Genomic DNA, 6,000 nt, shown 5'->3' on the forward strand with positions numbered 1-6,000 from the left:
TAATGGATGTGCCTGCGGGCTTCAGAGTTTATTTACAACTTAGCAGTGGATAGATCTACTCTGTGAAAAAGAAAGGCAATGAAACATTTTCTAAATTATTTTCTCAGAAACTCCCGGGCTACATGCACAGTGCCGCTGAGCACTCATTAGTGGAGAAGGACATCACATGTTTCTCAATTTACTGTAGAAGTGAACTGCTGGTTATTTTTCCCTGTCTTTGTCTTTAATTGGTCTTCTTGAATGGTATTCCCAATTACTAATAGCTTAGCTCCAATCAATTCCCAAAGGTTAAGCTTTAGCCCAAGTTGTCGCGTGGTATACTGAAGTGAGAGTGATCTTGGGAGTCAGAAATACCCGGTTTGGGCTCTTTGCTCTTCCATGAACAGACATGCAGCTTTGAACAAACTAACAAACCTTTCAAAGGTTTAGTGTCTCTGTAAAACGGGGACAGTGAGACATTTGGGTGTATTTGCCTTGTGGGGGCCAGGGGCCGACTGGGTGTTGAATAACTGTGCGTGTCAGGTTCTTTCTCACTGAAATCCATTGCTCTATTTACCCGGTGGGTCAAGGTGAATCACGGATTAGGAGAATCATGGATTTCAGAGCCTCCCATTTCCTCACCAGTGAAATGAGGATATGGAAAAAAGTGAAACCACCTAGCACAGGGTCTGATATGGAATAAATGCTAATTTAATCTCCCCCCCCCACCCTTAATTTAAAAGGACTATATTTGAAATTAGTAATGGACTATGTTAGGTTTAAAAATATATACCAATATAATCTTTCCACTATTGGATTTGTTTTATCAAGTGAGTTGCCATCACTAAATACCAAAATAATAGAAAAATAACTTAGAACAGAAATTTGTTCTTTGAATTCCACTATATCTCCATTATATATTGACACGAGTACACTCAGTGCCTCCCTGGTTTAACTCCATTAGTAAAATGTTTCAGCCTATAAAGGATTCGCATAGTACGATCAGGGTTTATAAAGTTTTACTGGTTCTGGTCCTCTTCTATCTTTGCCAGAAAGGAAGCTGGTCAATGGAGAAAGGGAGGGACCCCCGAGAGAGAAGAGTGAACATCAGAACTGAAACCCGTTTCCATCTGAGAAATGAACTTCTGGGTTATTTTATCTCCTTTGCTTCAGATGATAGTTCTGCCGGCCAGTGTGTTGTGATCTGAAACACGTGCTCCTGTGAAATGGGAAGGTCCCTTGTAGGGGCCAGGAAATAACCTGATAAAAGAATGCTCACCCAGTGAAAGGAAATGCTCTTTCTCTGGACGTCAGTGTGGACAAAATGCAGAGAAAAATGGCGGTGTACTCAGGGGGTTTGGCCCTCTTAAAAAGTTTACTGAACGTCATCAAGATTCTCAAATTCCTTTCTAAAGCCCCTTCTCAGGAATCAGCAGGGTCAAGGGAAATAGGTGACAAGCTGTGGGGTAGTAGAGAGGTGCGCCTGAGTGGGGGCCTGTCCCTTCTTTCTTCTGGTTCATTTATTTGTGCTCATTTTATCACAGTGCTCTGTTTTTCACTCTCTCTTCCTTCATGGCGATGCATCACGGTCTTGTCCCTGCAAGATCCAAGTCCAACAGTGAAACCAAGTGAGTATAAATACCTTTTGAAATGGAAATCTGGTTATTTCTAGAGTGGTTCTCCCAAGTTACCATATTTCATTCAGGCAAGTTTTTGTGCACATTATTCTTATTCAGGAGAGTTTTTATGTGCATTAGTATTTTCTAGAAGAATGCTAATCTATTATGAGAAGTGCCTTCCTTCGGTTATGAAAGCTTTTTTCCTATTAAGAATAGTCTGTAAAAATGCAAATATTTCTGAGTGGGAGAGTTGAAGAATAACCTGATAAACTGATACTTTATAAAAAACTAGAGGCCCAGTGCACGAAATTCGTGCACTTGGGGAGGGGGCGTTCCTCAGCCTGGCCTGCACCCTCTCGCAGTCCCGGAGCTCTTGGGGGATGTCTGACTGATGGCTTAGGCCTGCTTTCCATGGGGAGCGGGCCTAAGCCAGCAGTTAGACATCCTTAGCGCTGTTGTGGTGGCGGGAGAGGCTCCTGCCACCGCCGCTGCACTTGCCAGCCATGAGCCAGGCTCAGGGCTTCTGGATGAGCGGTGCTCCTCCTGTGGGAGTGCACTGACCACCGGGGGCAGTTCCTGCATTGATCGTCTGCCCCCTAGTGGTCAGTGTGCGCCATAGTGACCGGTTGTTCCGCCGTTTGGCCAATTTGCATATTAGCCTTTTATTATATAGGATAACTTGGAGGGGAAAGTGGGAAGTGAAAGAGTGTTAAATACATGACTGTTGAGAGGGGAGAGGAGTGTTGATCTGGAAAAAAAAAATCTGTATCTAATCTGAAGTCGTACCTAGGCCTTACCTGCGGGGTAGGGAGAGAAGAGGTACTGTGTGACACCTCCACATGACACGGCTCTGGCAGGTGATGGGGACATATGCAGCCAGGTCACTATAAATAATACATTTATTGAATCTCACACTCATCCAAAAGCTCCTTCCACTCTTAACCTTCTCACACTCAGAAAGACTTTATCGTTTTTGCTGGTGGTGGTGGTGAAGATAATTTGACCTCTATGATTTAATACACCACAGGTAGCTCTAGACTTCATTCTCTATAGTCATTTTCTATGGCATAATGGAAAAAAGTGATTTTTTTCTTATAGATACAGATTTATAAGAACCTTTTTCATATCTTCCAATGTTTTTTTCAAAGATTTGTCGTGTCTATTTCTGAAAGGAATTGAGATGACTTTGAAATTAAAATATAGGGAGAAAGAGGCATTTTAATCTAAAACAAACCAGATTCCATTTTAAGTAAACAAAAATGCACTTCAGTTGTATGGATCTGAAGCACATTGGGGAAGTGAAGTAAATTGTTTCCAAAATCTCTAGCATCAACTGCAAATAAAGGAAATGTAAAGCTGCATAGCTTTTTAATATATATATATAATTGATTTCAGAGAGGAAGGAAGGAAGGAAGGAAGGAAGAGGGAGAGAGAGAGAAAAAAAATCATTGATGAGAGAGAACCACTGATTGGCTGCCTCCTGCACTCCCCACTCTGGGGATCAAGCCTGCAACCCAGGCATGTGCCCTGACATGGAATCTAACCGTGACCTCCTGGTTTATAGTTCGATGCTCAACCACTGAACCATGCCAGCCCGGCTGCATAGCCTTTATGTTATGACAATATAAAGTGAATTCATTCATCCCTAGACGTAAATTTTTGCTGAGATTGGAATCCCAGCTTAAATTGCCATAGGGACCCTTGTTTACAAATGGAAGGACTTGGTGCTGGAAAACGCATGGCCAGGAGAAGATGGTTGCTGGGAGCAAGTGGATGCTTTCCTCCATCAAGTACAGTGAACTGTGCCAGGACGTACAGGACTTGGAAACTTGGTAAAAACACAGAGTAACTTCCAATTCAGTAACAAAAAGACAAGGATATAGATTTTCAGAGATGAGCCGATCAAGGAACCGAGAGGCCAGAGTTTTGGATGGGTCTCACACATTGGCACAACTAAGTGTATAAAGAAAAGAGTGAGACAAAGCCACACACACACACACACACACACACACACACACACACACACACACACATAAATAGAATAAAAAGAGGTTGGCAGATAAAAAGAAGGCAGAAGGTAAGCTGGATTGTCCAAGTTGCAAAGAAGTACCTATTTTGTAAGAAGTAGGGGAATCCTACTTCTTTAGAAAGATATGACCAATCTACCACAATCATAGAATAGCTTCCAACACTCTTCCAATGTCAACCATATCTATCCTAAAGCAAAGAAAGTCTAATATGTGGCCTGAGGTAAAATAATAAGGAGCTAGGACACTATTTCTATCTTTACTCTTTAATGTAGGTCCCAAATAAATAAACCTCTTTGATTAAAAAAAATAAAAATAAAAATGGATGAAATGATCTGAATAGATATTTCTCCAAAAAAGATATACAAGTGGCTGATAAGGATATGAAAAGATGTTCAACATTATTAGCCAACAGGAAAATGCAACCCCAAACTCCCATGAGATGTCACTTCACACTCACTAAGGTGGATAGAAATTAAAGAAACAAAAAATAGTTGAAGAGGATGTGGAGAGATTGGAACCCTCATCCCCTGCTGGTGATAAAGCTGCCTTGGAAAACAGTCTGGCCATTCCATAGTTAAACATAGATTTTCCATATTACCCAGAAATTCCAAGGCCTAGGTGTTTACTCAAGAGAAATGAAAGCATATGTCCACATAAAAATTGCAAACAAATGTTTATAGCAGCATCATTCATAATAGCCTAAGATGGAAACAACCCAAATATCCATCAACTAATGAATGAGTAGACAAAATACAATGTTTTCATACAATGGAATATTATTTGACAATTAAAAAATGAAGCACCAGCTACACATGGATGAACCTTGAAAACATCATGCTAAGCTACAGAAGGCAGTCACAGATATCATACATTGTATGATGCCATTAATAGGAAATTTTCAGAACAGACACATTTATAAAGGCAGAACTGAAATTGGTGGTTGCCTAAGGATAGGGTGAATGATGGGAGGGTATGTAAATTACATCTTAAAACTTTTAAACAAAAGCACAGAGCAAGGCTTCAGGGGATAGGGCTCACAATGCCACAGAATAATCATGGAATTTTTAAATTAATTTTTCTTTTCTTACTAATAAATTTCTTTAATTTCTTGCTCTACAGTAGGATTTTATATTTGAATCTTTAGCAGGGAAGTTGATAAAAAGATAATTGTTCTGAACAAATGGATGTGCAGAAATATTGGTGGTTTCCACTAAGCCCCGCACAATCAGTAACAGATGTGCAAACTGAAGCATCATTTCCTGATTTTCAACCTAGGAGTTTGGTCTCTTAGCAACACAACCCTTCAAGTTGTTGGCTCCAAATCCTCAATTCCAGAGTCTAAAATTGTATTAAGAAGCAAGGGAATTTAGTCATAGATATGCGTTATTAAAATAAAAATGTATGGACTTTGACCCCCAAACCTTTAGAAAATGCAGTACAAACAAGTCGGAGCTCATTCTGACCAAAATTAAATAAAATAATTGCTCATTTCAAATTGTGATTTTAAAATGGGCCTCTTTTTTGTTCTTCCTTGCAAAAGTGATTCCTTGAGGAGAAGACAGAATCTGTTGGTTGACAGCCAATTTTCACCCCTGACCTCTCACTCATTGATTTTTAAAATTATACTTGGTGCTCTGTGTGTAATTGGGGTGAAGAAACACTTGTGGTAAATAGGAAGAAAGACAGACAGTGCTCTAGAATGGAGGAGGAGAAGCTGAAGGTTGGAGGAGGTCTTTTTGGCGACCCTTTTAAATTCTTATTTCAATAAGCTGTCATTTTTAATAGCTCAAATCAAGTGAATTTTTAATAGCTCAAATCAAGTGAATTTTTAACTATCATCTCTGTTCTGCAGAGGAGATGGAATGCCCTCTGGGTGAAATGAACAAAGAGATATACTTCCCTAAAGGTTTTCTCTGTTTGGTCTTCCAGTCTTTTAACTTTTTTATTTTTCTTGGTCCTATTAACTTTTCTGTTATCTTTCCGTAAAGGCTTTGGCTATGTGTCAGACTTTTGGTCTCTCTGGTATCTGGACAAGTTCCTTTTATAGAACAGGGACCCAAAAATGTCATTGATAAATATTACACTGTATGCTTTTTATTCGTACTTTTCGGATTCTTTTTAGCATTTTATTTAGTGTGTGTGTGTGTGTGTGTGTGTGTGTGTCTGCACGCACACACTGAGAGGATACAAATATAAGGAGGCTCAGTCCCTGTCACTGAGATCTGCAGTATGATGGTCAGCTCATGGTCCTTTAGTTTCTTCATCTTGTTGCTTTGTCATTGAAGTAAGAACAGTGTGAAGCAGGGGAGAGAAGCAGTGTGTATGGGAGGGCTACGATGCTGTAAGTGCCATCATTTTACCCAGACAACATT

This window comes from Cnephaeus nilssonii (genome assembly GCF_951640355.1).
Source record: "Cnephaeus nilssonii genome assembly, chromosome: 10".
In the NCBI taxonomy this organism is placed as follows: Eukaryota; Metazoa; Chordata; class Mammalia; order Chiroptera; family Vespertilionidae; genus Cnephaeus; species Cnephaeus nilssonii.